We start from the raw sequence: 15,452 nt of genomic DNA, 5'->3' as shown, positions 1-15,452 counted from the left end.
ACAAGTAGCCCTGAATTAGGCAACTCAAAGCCTCTCTGTAGGATGGCTCCTCAATGACATGTGGGACACGAGCTCTTCTCGCTCTGGTCTCAGAAGGTTGGTTTGTCCTCATCACTCCTCTCAGACTCTCAAGATGATGGCGGCAGTTCCAAAAGTCCATTGGCATAAAAAAAAAATGACACATCATCTCATAAGTTTCTTTTGCAGTACTCTGTAACAAATGGAATCCCAGAGGCATCAGAAAATAACTATTTATTTAACTCTCTGTCTATGGGTCAGCTGGGGGTTGTCTAATTTAGATTGTGCTTGGCTGGGGGTGGCTCAGCTGCACCCCACTCTCATCCTCCTGTGACGAGCAGGATAGAATGAGCATGTCCGTGTGGAGAGCACAATGCACAAGAGCCTAAAGCCCCAGCGAGTAGCCTGTTTCAAGTCTTGAGTCCCATCTACTAATATCCCATTGGCCAAAGCAGGTCACATGGCCAAATTCAACAATAGGGGCCCCACCCATTTGGTGAGCGGTGCCGCAGAGTCACATGGCTGAGGGTGTGGATACAGGCGGGAGGGACAGGTTGAAGTCAGTGATGCAGTCTGCCCCGAGGGAAAAAGAAATATTAAACCGAAAAGATAAGGGCAACTTCGACGACGTAATGTTCTTGTTTTTAAACTGTACTTTAAAGATTCAGAGTCTTTCTTTAGAGTATGTAAGAATTCGGGGATGCTCGGGTAAATATAAACATTAAAAATTGCTTGTGCGCGCGCGTGTGTGCGTGTGTGTGTGTGTGCGCGCGCGCATGTGCATGCTCATTGCAAAGGGTCTCACAAAGCAGTCGTTTCTCACTCAGGATGCTCCTGCCGTTTGTGGCTATATTAGCACCATATAATCAGGTATCAGTTTCCACGGGCCTAACTACCCCCAGTGGCCCCTCCTTTTCTTGAAAAGCAATATATACAGTCTGTACTGAGGGAATAAATAAAGGCCACCCGAATGAGAACAAATAAGATATTTCTTCAGAGCCAAAACTCAGAGGCAGGCAGAGGAGTGAGGAAGTTCACAGGAAGCCAAAGGAGGACTCCCAGGTGTGTCCTGGTTGGAGGTGCTTGGTGGGGAGCTGGAGGCCCGTGATTAGAAGTGGATTTTATGTGCTTGGTCCTGAACTGGAAGCAGGGGCAGAAAATAGGGAAGCTGACGTTGACCTTTGTGGCCAGATTGCTGCAGAGGCCGTGGTTTGGCTTCTCGGGCAGGTTGCTGCCAGAGCCTATGGGCGGTTTTACTGTCCTCTTTGGTCTGGCATTATCCATTTGTATATTGAGTCTCCCAAGACCCATCGAAGAAAGCCCCACCTCCTCTGCAGAGTGTACAGGGCCCTTCACACTCGACGCCAAACCAGCTTTTGGGCCTTCCCTCCAGCCGTCAGCGCCGCCACCACCCGTATGGACACACACAGCTCCTGCGCCACCAACCTGGCCGCAGCAGAACTTCTCCACCCCCAAAGCAGCGCGTGTCTTCCTCGCGCCCTGCCTTCCTGCACGCTGTCCCCAGCCCGAACCCCTTTCCATTGCTTCGTCCATGGAGGTGGCGCTCAAGAGCCCCCCACCTCCGTGCTTCCCCCAAACCCTTTTCCTTCACCATCCAGCTCTGCCCTGCTCAAGATGGTTTCTTCCTGCGTGTTCCTCAGACAAGTTGTATGAACATTCCCCAGGGTGGGAGGGATCGCGTTGTGCGAACGGCGTTTGTTACCCGGTCGTCCGCTCCCCCGTGCTGTGACGACCTTGAGGGGAAGCGTTATGTTTTATTCGTACCTTTTTATTATAGGACTGTGCAGAGAGTAGGCTCATCACAAAGGCTTTTCAGAAGGAAGGAAAAAGGAAGAGAGGGAAGCTCATAGGTAGGGTTCACAGATACAATGCAGGGTACTCGGTTAAATTTGAATTTCGGATAAACAGTGAATAATTAAAAAATGTGAGCATGTTTCAAATACTGTTTTGCATTTCGAGTAGATTTTAAGATATGCATGGGACATACATATACTTAAAAACTGCTCATTCTTTCCAAAATACAAATTCAATTGGGCATTCTATGTTCTTATTTGCTAAATACTACAGCCCTGAAAGGACAGCAAATACCCAGTTAAACTTGAAAGTGGTTTGGCTGTGAGGCCAGGAAGAAATCTCCACGGTCCATTCTTCCCTTCTAGGCAAGAACTCTCTACCTGTGGGGCTGGCCCTGCTTTGTGCCATTGTGCCTGCCGGTAAAACCCCAGATGGTCTCTTCCTTCCCCTGAGATCAGAAACCAGGCTGCTAGTTATCTAGAGAATGTTTGGATGAGTCCTAGAGGAGAAAAAATACATGGAAAGATAGTGGAAAGACAGGAGGGAGGAAAATTAATGGTCCTTAAAAGGCAGGAAATTGCTTTTTTGAGTCTTAGACCTATTTCCTTCACATTAGAAAACATGAGTTGATTGCGAAAGGCAATGAGGAAGTGCTTCTTTGCAGGAAGAAGCCTTCTGTGGTGACTCATGGTGTTCAGAGAAGCCCGGCACGGCCATGCGAGAAGAAAAGACAAGCTACTTCACACCATAGCCCTGAGTCTCCTTCTGGGCCCCATTTCACCCGTTAAAATTGTGCAGAGGATGTGTGCAGTGGGTAGAATGGTGACCCTTAAATCTACGAACATGAACTTATTTGGAAATGGGGTCTTTGCAGATGTAGAAGAGTTTTGAAATGAGGACATCATCCTGAGTTATTTGAATAGGCCCTTAATCCAATGACAAATGTCTGGATAAAGGCCACGCAGAGAAGACAGACCCGTGGAGGGAAGGGCAATGTAAACACGTTGCAGAGGAACACAAGCCAGGTAATACAGACAACACCAGAAACTAGTCGAGGAAGGATCCTCCCGTAGAACCTTCAAAGGGAGCGTGGTCCTGCCGACACCTTGATTTGGGACTTCTAGCCTCCAGAACTATGAGAGGATAAATTTCTGTTGTTTTGAGCCACCAAGTTTGTGGTAATCTGTTATGACAGCTGCAGGGAACTGATACAACATAGAGCAGGAGTCCTAAAGCCCAGTGCATGGTCTGGGGAGGGAGTGGAGAGGGGCCCGTGTGCTCCTGGAGGGCCGCGCACTGCTGCAAATATGAAGCCTTTCTTAGTTCCTTACAGGCAGAAGGCCCGCGATCCCACGCAGTCCCAATTTTATGTGAGACCAAACCCCCTCTCCGGACACGTCACATGAGCTGTTCAGCTGTTACTGACGTTGGACATAAGGATTGTTTAAAATTTTAACCTCACATGCAAAACCTCATATTTGTCTTTGACAAAGCAAACCAGTGCTCTCTAAGTGGGTGGCCTAACAGACTACTAGGCTGTGAGGAAAATAGTGGAACTTTAGGGCCAAAAATATAAGAAAGCAATTATACTTTCCTAGTCTTTTACGATTCGGATGGGCAGATTCGGCACGAGTGGCTTCCGTCAGGGGTGCGTCAGAGGGTCCTATGTCACTCATGGCCCAGGGGGGCCCTCAAGGGCTCTACAGCGTGAGGGCCAATGGTGGTAGCATCACCTACGCATGAACTCTCAGGGGAATCTGAGGTAGTATGGTCCATGTGCGCTTGGTTAGTAGATTTACAAATCACACAATGTAGTTTTACAGTCCTTACAAAATGGAAAAATGGTTTCAGTAGATTACAGTGGGGAGATTAAGAATTAAAGATAATAACACTAATAGTGCAAGTCCCAGTAAAACACAAGAAATGAGCTGAGCTGACGTGGCTAGTGTGAACTCTGTTTTGGCACATTATGAGGTAAAAATGAGCTCTGACAAGAAGTCAGTCCCGTTGCTCCCCCAAATTAAAATTATTAAGGTCTCTTGAAAAATGGATTTACATCCACTGTCATTAACAATGAAACTCACTCTTTGTGTATACTGTGCCTTGGAATATTAGTTATGACTAGTAAAGAAATATCAAATTAACATTTAAATATTTATTACTTTTAACCCATGTACTTAAAATTTCTATTTAATGGGACATGTATATAATGTATACATATATATGCATATATTGACAACACAAAATTTTTTAAAAATTAGGAATTGCAGTGGACTGATTTGTGCCCAGAGCCTCCTAACAAATTTATGTTGAAGCCCTAACCCCACTGTGACTGTATTTGGAATTAGGGCTTTTAGGGAGAGAGAGAGAGTGAGTTCTCCATCTGTCTTTCTGTCTGCCTTCCTGTCTGCCTGTCTCCCTCTCTCCCTGTGCACACACACAGGAAAGGCCATGTGAGCCCACACAGGGAAGGTGGCCATCTGAGAGCCGGGAGGAGAGCTCTCACTAGAACCCAATCATGCTGGCACCCCAATCTTGGACTTCCTGCATCCAGGACTATAAATTTCTGTTGTTTAAGCCCCCTGGTCTGTGACATTCTGTTATGGCAGTCTGAGCTGACTCACACAGGGATATTATGTGATCGAAAACATTTGGAGACCGCCGAAGTACATCATATGTGGTTTACATATATTCCTTCTCTAGTTCTTTGTTATCAAATTCTTTGTCCTCCGGAAAGTGGGAATGGCTCAGCAGGCTGACTGTGGCATTTGTTCCTGCATCCCTTGTTCCATGACCTTCGGTGATCCCTTCCCATTCACACTCTGGCCTTGGCCTTGTGACTTGCTTTGGCCAATGGAACACTAGCTAGTGTGTCACAGGCAGAGGCTTGGAAAGAGCTTGTGAGTTGCAACTTGCCTTCTCTTACTGTAGGACCTTCTGGTACCTAATGAACAAGCCCACTATAGCCTCTTAGAGGTTGAGAGACCATGGAGAGTAGCTATAGACATCCAGCCAAGGCCTGGGACCTGCACATGGGGCCAACCTGGCCCACCAGCTCTGGGCAGGCTGGCCAGAAGAGAAGAATTGCCCAGACAACATATAGAGTCATGAGAAAGTAGAAATGTTCATCGCTAAAAGTCACTAAGTTTCAGGGTAGTTTGTTACATGGCTACAGTGGGGTAGGTAGATTATAGGGTCTCGTGCTCAGTTTAGATGTGTTGCAGTTCGAAAAAACGGATGGCCACCAGATAAGATGACTTTTGGAAGTCCTTTCAGCTTTGTTTTTGTCTTTGCCTTTAAAGAGCCTAGAACAGGGCCACACATACATTAGATGCTCAAAGACATTTGTTGAGTGAAGAAGATGAGTCATAGCAAACATACATTGAACATTTCCTAAACGTGTTTACATTTTATTTGCTCCTTTCCCCAAATCTGAGGTAGGTACATGATTACTGAGTCCATAAAGATGGGGTAGCCAAGGCTTAAGGAGGTTATGTATCTTGCCAAAGGCCAGGCAATTGCAAACAGCTAAGGAGGGATTTCATCTCTTCGATATGTCTGCCTTCATGAGACCCACTTAGGTACTATGCAATACCGCCAATTCTAGACTGCTTATGTTTCTATACTGAATGAAAGCTGAAAGACATAAGCCAGAAATGGACTTTGCAGAGTCCCTCTGTTGCTCGCCTTGTCCTCAGTGCATGTATTTGGCCCCTCCAGGCACATAGTGGTAGATGGGGTCTGGTCACTTAGCTCTGAGAATGGGTTTCTCATGATGGTGGCAGCTGTGGGCCTGGTAGGCCCTTCCTGACTGGGAAGAGGTCACCAATGAAGGTCATTAGGAGTAAAAGACACACAGCTCAGGAGCTGGTGGCTTTCAACGCCACTACCTGGGAGGGGAGCCAGGATACCACGCCAGCCTGGGCTCAATGAGAACTAATTGATGCCAATTGCCTTTCCTGGGACCCAGGTGGTGCCCGTTATGTAAAGGGACAAAGCCAGCTCCATGGAGGGTCTGTGCCAGACAGGGTCTGCAGCCAATAACTTTCCCTGATGGCAGCTGGTGTGAGGCTTTCTGTCTGTCCATCCTCCTCCATCCATCGTCAAATGGACAGGAAGCGCGCAGATTGGATTACCTTGGTAGGAGCTGTGCACAAATTGCTTTGGGGGGCGTAGGGGGCACTTGGGCTTCACTAATGACAGGCTCCCTCCCTTCTGAGGGGAGCAGGTACGGCAGCTTCCGGTGAGGTGAGTGTGCTCAGAGCTTTACATAGGGTTATTCTTTCAGGACTCAGAGGGGATGGTCCCCCAGTTCTCAGTGCTCCCACACTCTGTTATTCTCCGTTATGGTAAACTGTTTACTGTGATTCTTTTGTTTGCTTGTTTATTTGCTTTCTTCATCATCTCTCCATCACTGGACTTCAAGCCCCGCGAAGGTTGAGGCCTTGTCCGTCTTCTTCTCCATGACATCTCCGGCATATGTCATGCAGACAGTAGAAGAAGCACAATGAAAATTTGTTAGGTGAACTTCTGAAGACAGACATCATTATCCTTATTTAACAAAACAGGAAACTAAAGTTCAGGAGTGTTGGGTAGCTTGCTCAAGGCTGCACAGCTCGTGGATCTTAGAAACCCAATTCTTCCCTGGGTTCTACTGAGGTTGGCACCTCTGAGGTTTCTCTGACGCATGAGACGGGCACCACCCGTGGTTGGAGAGATCTTTAAGTAGTACACAAGCACGTTTCATGAATATCGAATCATCATGCCGAAGTCATTTCTTTCCCTTCTACTCATCTTTCAATATTGATTATCTCAAGAAAATAATTTTTCCAAAAAAGCCGAGGCCTCAAGCTTTAGAGCCAGACTATTCAGCATACAGTTTGGCTGTGAGAAGCCAAAGGCTTGAAAAGGTTGGTTGAACAAGATAAGGTATGTTTCTCTCTCATGTAAATGAACCAGAGGCAAATAGCCCAGGGTTGGAAAGGCAGTTCTGTGATCGTCGGGAACACAGACTCCTGACCTGTTGCTCTGGCATCTTTATCATGTACAGCCTACTTCAGCCATCATGCCCATCAGGTCGGCCTTCTAGCCACCTGGAGAAGGGAAGATGCTGCCCCCTTCTCAAGGGCCTCTTTCCTCCAGCCCCTGGAGAAGTAAAGAAGGAAGCTGGGGAGGGAGGAATTAATAATGTTATTTTTATTGCCCTGTTAGGAGCCTGGCTTTCACAAGGTCCGTGGGCTCATTGCACTTGGCAGAGCCTCCAGTCCTGGAAGCTTTGATCAGAAGATCACAAAGCGCTTGGTTGTTGGACAGGCTGTAATGTAGAACTTGCCCTCTGGGCCTGAGGCTGATGAGGACAGGGTGTCACTGTACCGTGTGAGGGTGGACTGGAAGGGGCCAATTTCTCTTCTTCCCCCACATGGATGTGTGAGAGTGGGGGGGCTGCTGCTTTGTGCGGCTCCCCGCATTGTGCCGCCCAGCCCAGTGATGGGGAAAGGTTGCAAAAGAAACCTGTAGAGAGGGATTGGGGTGCCTGCAGGACAGGGAGCCTGGCACTCCATTCCGATCAGGTAGTGCCCAGGTCCTGGACATGCTGATCTCCAGAGGAGCCTCACTGAGCTGGGGAGAAGAAGGCTAGGGAGAAGTGGCAGGGCTAAGGCAGGTACCTATCTACCCACGTGTGCCCCGAATACCCATGTGCGTGGGTTTCTCAGGTGTCCAGGGGACAAGGTGGGAGGCAGCTGCCCCCAGGCAAAAGGTCCCCAGCAGCAAGAAGCTGTGAACTGAACTTCTAGCAGAGGCATCTTAGATGTGTGTTAGAGTAGAACCAGATCACACACTCAGGGAAACGGAGTGGAGGCCCCTGTGGAGCCAGGGGAGCTCATGCCTGCACCCACAAGGCACTATCGCCTGGAAGTAGCCCTCAGTAAGGATTAACTAGGCAAACAGGGAGGACTGCCATGCACCAGCTACACCCAGAGACCTCTGCCCTCTCCTCTGAATTGCTGACCCCCAGCCCCCAACCACTGACAAGCTGGGGAAGGGAAGGGTTTTCTCAAAGGCAGACCCAGCTCCCCTTCGCTTTCAGCTGCAGGTGGGAGAAGGAGGTGGGAAGCAGACTGCCCTTTCCCACTCAAGTCCCCAGAGCCGCAAGCCTGACTGTCAGGGGGAAGAGGTGACCTTGGAATCAGATGAAAGATTAGAGCTCTAAACCGGACTGGGCTGAGTTTTAATAAGGAAAGATATCCAAAAGTTCTGGAATCTGCCCAAGATCTTGTTAAGAAATAGGAAAGGGAGATTCAACAGAGGCTGGTTCATACTTTTATTCACCAGATGTACTTACCACCTACTATGTGCTGGGCACTGCCAGGGGTATCAAGGAGTGGGGGAGACAGACGGAGACAAATGAACACGCTCCAGAGTCTGGTAGTGAAGAGGGCTACGAAGGACCGAGAAGGAGATGGGAGGAGGCAGCTGCCGATCGCTGGAGGGGCTCCTGAACAAGGGCTTCAGCGAGAGAGGGGGGACTCTCGCGACTGTGGGGGGATGACTGCTTTTGCCCTAGTTTGGCATTTTCTCCTTTTTCCCTCCTGGAGGTGGCCTACCAGCTTGGTGGGGTCTCCCCGAGGGTGTCAAAGCCCACCGATTATTAGAATCTGAGATTCCCATGCACGATCCTGGGATTCTGATCCAGTTGCATAGGGGAGGGATCAGGAAGATTTCCCAAAGCCTCTCATCTGATCCTGAGCCTCTGAAACTCTGAGAACGAGACTAAACACACTGATCACATCTGCTACTCATCAAGCACCTGCTGGCATGAGGTGGGAGTTAGGAGAGTGAGAATTGAGAGCTTTTACTGTATATTGGGAACCCTACTAGGCACTTTGCTTGCATTATCTTTAAACATTTGCAAAATCACTGAGGTAGATACTATTATTCTACCCATTTGGTAGATGAGGAAGCTGAGGTTCAAGGATATTAAATCACTTGCTTGAGATGACAGAATGGTAGGTGGGAGAGCCAGGTTCTGACCCAGGCATGAAACGGGGGCCCCGCCTTCTCCCTGCAGAGATGAGGTAAACACTCACTAAAACGAGAGCCAGCCACACAAGCGATGTTTCCAGGTGGCAGATGGGGGCGGACCATGTGCAACCTCGTATTTCAGAGGCAACGAGGAAGCCAGCGAGGTCTGGATATGCAGGAATGAGGGCTGCACCATCTCCCGTGGGAAGCCAAGCCCGGGAGAGGAGAGGCGAGCAGACGACGGCGGTCCGGCGGTCCGTGGTGCAGAGCTCGGCACAGCCACCGCAGAGAAGCAGAGACCAGACGCCCCATGGGCTCTGGATGGGGAGGTGGAGATAGGACTTGCTTTGGCTCCGCATGGAAATTGAAAGATAAATGGAGCCTGGGGCCAGAGTTTGCCCCGAAACAAGTATCAAATACGTAGCAAAACTGGAGATTTCATGTCCATTATACCTAAAAACAGTAGCTCGGGAAAAAATGAAATAGAAAGAGTTCTCTGCTTGCATCTTCGTGATGCCCCCATTGACTGGCACTACCGGGGACCCTCGTCTCCCGCCCCTTCTGCTGCGTCTCCGACTGTTTGCACGAACTTGGATGTACTCCGTTTTCTCTCTCCAAAGTCCATGAGACCTCAGTAGCCTTGTAATGGACACTTATTTTGCTTCAGTTAGTTTGGGTGGTTTCTGATCCCCGCAGTCACCATAGACCTGTCTAGAATAGAAAGGATGAGTCTGGCTTTTGATATAGGCCAGTGGAGATGTAGGGTGCATCATGCAGGCTGAACTCTACCGGGAGGCTGGAAATGAAAGACGGAACTTGAGCGACGTTTTCGTTAAGATACTGCCAGCCGCTGTGACAGATAAGCCCTGAAACCTTAGCGGCTTCACACAGCAGAAGTTTATTTCTTATTCACATCACGGTGTGTGGGTGTCCCTGGTCAAGCAGCCTTCATCCAGAAACCATCTTGTGGGTCCTTCTCCCATACAACCTCTGAATTCCCCATGCTCGGCCACAAGTGGGCAGAGATTGTGGGAAGCATGTCTGCCCGGAGTGACACAGGTTCCTTCCGCTCACTTGCTGTTGGTGAGAATGAGTTTTAATCCCTAAAATGCACGGGGGCTGATGCTGTGGAAAACAAGGCAGTGGTTCCCCAAAAAGTTAAACATGGAATTACTGTATGACCCAGTACTTCCACTCCTAGTGATATATACCCAAAAGAATGGAAAGCATATGTTCAAATAAATGCTTACACACGAATGTTCATCAAAACATTATCCCCAATAGCCAAAAAAGTGGAAACGGCTCAATGGTCATCAACAGAAAAATGAATAAACAAGTTGTGGTATATCCATGTAACAGAATATTATTCAGTCATAAAAAAGGAATGAAGAACTGTTATAGGTTAACAACACGAATGAACGTGGAAAACATTACACTGAGTGAAAGAAGCCAAGCATAAAAGGCCACATACGAGCGATTCCTTTCATAAGAAATATCCATCATAGGTACATCTGTAGGGACAGAAAACAGATTGGTGGTTGCCAGAGGCCCGGGAAAGTGGGGAATGGGGAGAAATTGATGAATAAGTACAGAATTTTCTTTAGGGTAATGAATATGTTTTGGGATTTGTTCTAGGAGGTGGCCGCACAACATTGTGAATGTACGAAATGCCACTGAATGGTACACTTTAGAACATTAATTTTGTGTTATGTGAATTTCACCTCAATTTTAAAAAAATGCAGGTGGTCTGGGAAGTGTGGCCCCTGGTAGGGCAGCTGCTGCTCCGTAGTGACGACTCCACACTCCCGAAGGGGGTCATGAATCCTTGGTGACAGGCCAGATATCCGTGTGCACCTTTCTTCCTCTCTGCCCCCAGAGATAACCCAAAGACCTCTCGGGTCATTGCGTCCAGCTCAAAGCCGAGGACGTGCTGTCCTCTCTCAAGTTTGCCTATGGCCGCTCGTATTTTGGTGGCATATAAACTCAAAGGAAAAGTTATCTAAATCCCCCCAGTTCCATACTCAGTACGCAGAGGTAGAGCAGAAACAGCATGAGCAGAACAGAAACTTGTATTCGGGAAGGGGAAGAATGGCAGAGAGAGCGGCCCCTGGCTCCTGGCAGTTGTGAGCTTCTGCTGGGCAGGCACTGAGGCAGTGGGACCACGGGCAGAGCGTTTCTTCATAGACCCCACTCTGACTTCCGGGAGGAGGTCCCTGCCCACGGTTCTTTAGGGCCTTGACTCCACGCCCTTGGAGATTTCTCCTTGACTGTCAAGCGGCATCTCCTGGGATGCATGTAAATTGAATGTTGGGAAGAGGCTGTACCTACTTAGAGGCTGTACAGCTTGCACAAGCCAACTTCCTGCCTGTACGATCCCAGGGCCCCAAGGGTTGTTTAATTCTTAAACGGTCAAAATCTTTTGTAGCTAGGGCTCATTTTGGGGGCAATAAAACACTCTAAAATTGTAGCAGTTTTCTAAGTAGATCCACAAAACACGCATTGTATATGATTTTAGTTACGTGTTGTTCAAGAAGGGGCAAAATGAATCAATGATGTTGCTTCGTATTTGATTGGATTCCTACAGACAGAAAGGCAGAGAGACTCAGAAGGGCTAAATGGCTTGCCTAAAGTCACACAGCCAGTTTGAGCAGAGGCAGGACTAAAACCTGGGTCTTCACATTTAGAGTCCAGGGAGCTGCCTTTCGCCCTCGGCCCTCACAAGGAGTGAACAGACACAGCAGTTTCACAATGCAGCCTTCTCTTTTGGTGCTTTTAATCAGCATTTATGAAATACACTGCCAATCTAATTTAATTATAATTAGCTAACCAGAAGGCTGATTATATTGTAAATTTAGATTAAATAGCTGTTGTCTTCAATTAGGTTTGATTGCAGAGTGCTTTGACACTTTTTCTGGCCCCAGGGTTAGTTCATGATATAACTTTCTTCTTAGTCACTTTCATTTTGCCCACAGGTCTGGAGCCTTAGTAACTGAGACTCCCAGGACACCCCCAGTGTGGTGCAGATTTGGACCTGGTACAATCCCGTTGTGGACCAGGACCACCAGATGCTCCTGGGCTGTTGTATCAGGGTGCTTCCAGCTGCACGTGATATACAGTGGATATGACTGAAAAAGGTCAGATGGAGCCTCAAAAGGACTTCAAGTCTCGCACAATAAGAAATATGGAGGTAAGGAGTTCCAAGGTTGGTTAATCTACTTCTAAAACTTTCTTGAGGACCCAGGCTCATTTCATCTTCTTGCTCTACCAACTTCAGCATGTCGGCCTCTGCCCTCTTGCTTGTCACTAAGTGGTCGTATGATGGTCGCTGCAACCTCAAGCTTTCCTATGTCCCCAGAAGTGGACATTTCTTCCTCGCATCCCTGGAGTTGCTAGTGGACTTCTCATGACTCCTTGACCAGGCCCATTCCTAAGGCAACCACTGTTCCTAAGGAATCACCACTGGCTTGGGGAAATCAAGGTTCATCCTGTAGAGTCTTTCCTAAAGCCCATGGTTGCCCGAAACCTGCCAGCAAATTAGTAGAGGCTTTGGGGACAGGGAGTGGCTGTAGGTTGGGCTACCAATGGTCTATGCCTAGAGCCAGTATGGACACACCTGAGGCATATCTGGCTGAACCTAGCCCAGAGCTGCAATATCATGACCGAAGGAATCCAGCTGCAAATAACTGCTCCTTAACTCTCCATCAGATATCTGCCACCTCTCTATTCCTGAGGGCTAAGCTTTAGCATTGTAGGTGGTGTTGGGAGTATAAGGCACAGTTAAGCAGGGGGAAAGAATGAAAAAGAGAGGACCTTGTAGGACATGGTGAAGGAGGCAAGCTGACTGGAAGATGAGAAATGCAAATGCTGTGGGAGTGACCAAGCCGCCCCTGTTGTCTCTGGAGATTATTGAGAAATCTGCCTTGGAAAGAGAGAATGGTGATTGGGCCTCAGCATGTCAAGTAATGCTCCCAACAGTCCTCTGAGATGGGTATTTGACCCAAGCTCTACTGTTCTGCTGTACCAGGCTGCCTCCAGAAGTGACCATCCTCTTGCTGGCCAGCTACCTTAAACTACTGTTTTTCTTTGTTGCTATGTGTGACCCACTTCTGGACCATGATGTGTGGACGTAGTGTGTGGACATAGGGTGTGGACACGTGGACACGGGGTCGGACTTCCTGTGCTCCCAGTGCAGTTCTTCCTATCCCTGACCTTGGGAATTTCTTTTAAGCTCTTTTAGCTTCAGCGGGCTCATCTGTAAAACTCTAACTTGTAGGGTTCTTGTGAGGATTAAATGAGGTCAGCCATAGAAAATGCATAGCATGCGTCGAGCACAGTTACCATGCAATGAATGCATGCTATTTTAATCATTATTATTGTAGCCTTATTATTGCTATTATTATTATTATTATTATTATTCATGGTATGCTGGCCACTTGGAAAAGCTAGCTAAGACCCTTTTTACGATTGGTTTTGAGGGTAGTTTTGAGTCCAGAGGAAAAAAGCCTCCGGTATGGGCGTAGCACACAGTGTATGCACAGCAACTGTTAGTTGCCTTCTCTGCCGGATTCCTCTCCTGTCACCTTGGAGACATTGTGCTCCAGGAGAGAGGTTTCCATTTGGAATCCCTGCTCAGCCGGCCTCCACCTCCTTGTAAGACATGCGCCTCGAAACGCTGAGACGACGGTGTGGAAGTCGAACAATGGATCCACATAGTTATAAAGGGCTGTTCCATTCTCAGAAAGCTAAAAATATTATAAAATCCTCGATCCCAATCGTTTTTTTCCGACAGTCATTGATGGTATTTCGCTGCCTTTTGAACTTAATTTTGTTCTTTTATTTTGCAACTGAACACATAAGTAACTGGCTAAAGTCCAGTGAATGGCCGATAGAGATCAGAGATTCTGTTTGCTGCGCCTTTAATGGTTTCCATCTGTGTCTAAATGGGATTAACTTTTTGCAATCACTGGTATCAGTTCATCCAGTTTTCCATTTTCTACTCATTTTTACAAAACAATAAGGCAAAGACATGCAATTTTCATCAACATATACTGTTGACCAGACAGTGAAAGGAAGCTGCCCAAATCGACCTGCCGGCTGTGCCAGAGCTGGAAATGTTAAGGTTTATAGCACGAGAGGCGGCAGCTCTGGATATGAAAATTGGTATGAAAATGACAATTGTGTGTGAAACGTGGAGCTGGTTTCTGCCCCTTCTTAAACGTGGCGAGATAGCTACCAACTCCCACCAGATGATCAGCATGGTCTTTAAAAGGCCACGGCCTCTGCCCAGGGCTAATCCACCCAGAGTGCTGCCCTCAGGTCAGGAGGCGGCTTGCTCCCACCTCCTGGGATGCCAGTGAGAACTGCCTGGCTTAACTGGCCACGAAGAACCAGGTGTTTTGTGCTCACTGCTGCCAACCACGGATATGCCCATGGCCCCTGCCAGTGCTGGCTGATGGCAGAGGGCCAGCCTTAAATTTCATTCCCAGGAAGGGCTTCATTTCCAGGCCACAGCTGTGTTAGGTCCAGGTGTCCCCTTCCCCTAAGACTCCATTGGGACTGGATGCCCAGGACCTGTCAGTGCGGTGGCGTCATTCAGCGTGGAAACAATCACTTTTAATAAACTGAATTCTTATTGTCGAGCTTCTCCGTGACCTTCTCCCCCCACACAAGCCTTCATTTCTTCCTTCCTTCGCAGTCCTTTTCACTGTGTTCCAGAGGGCTCTGTGACCAGCACATTCTTTTATGTGTTTTTCTTCAAATATTCCTCTCAAGTCTTCGCCTTAACCCAGACTTAGCTCTTCCCCTGAGCACAGCTTCCCTGTGACCCTCAAGGAGACACGTATTTTTATACCCTGTATACTTCCTACAGGAAGGTGGCGGTGTCCTCCTGGTTAATTTCCATTCCTCCCCTTCCCCCTTGGGCTCCACTGAGGCTCACGCCTGTGGATTTTTCCACCCCACTGTCTCACAGTGACCATCTCCTGGTCATTGCCACCCGTCACGTTAGTTTCTGGATCACATCTATCATTATGTCAGTCCGGCTCTTATTCACACGAGGGAAACTTCAACATCTACATGAATGGTCCTTCAGTCCTCTGAACTCTTATGTCTCCAGTCTCCTCACCAGGCCCAATTCTCATATTTGCAGCAAGAGTACAAATGGAGGTTCATCTGTATGTCCAAGTATTATTTAAATATTATACATCCAGCTAACAAACTATTAACACGTATCCTCTTCTCTTCCCTTGATAAATAAACCTTTATATGATGACTATATATATATATAATATATATATATATATATATATATGTAAAGTTATGGTAAAATCTAAAAGATGACTGAATTAAACTGTTTTTGTGTATGTCCGAGTGCTCTTTCCATGAGCTTATTATTAGGATAAGTAATGAAGTCATACATAATTTATAAATTACATTTAGTCCATAAGTTAATGTTCTTGGATCCATTTAAGTATATTACTAATTATGTTGTTATAATCAAGATAGTCACATAATTTGTGTTCTTTGGAGAGTAATGACTAATTAGAGAAACTTCTGGGGACATGGTAGTTCTTAGGACGTTTTTCAATTAATTTCAA

Source organism: Rousettus aegyptiacus, unplaced genomic scaffold (assembly GCF_014176215.1).
Source record: "Rousettus aegyptiacus isolate mRouAeg1 unplaced genomic scaffold, mRouAeg1.p scaffold_m13_p_6, whole genome shotgun sequence".
Lineage (NCBI taxonomy): Eukaryota > Metazoa > Chordata > Mammalia > Chiroptera > Pteropodidae > Rousettus > Rousettus aegyptiacus.
Note: the sequence above shows the minus strand (reverse complement) of the source record.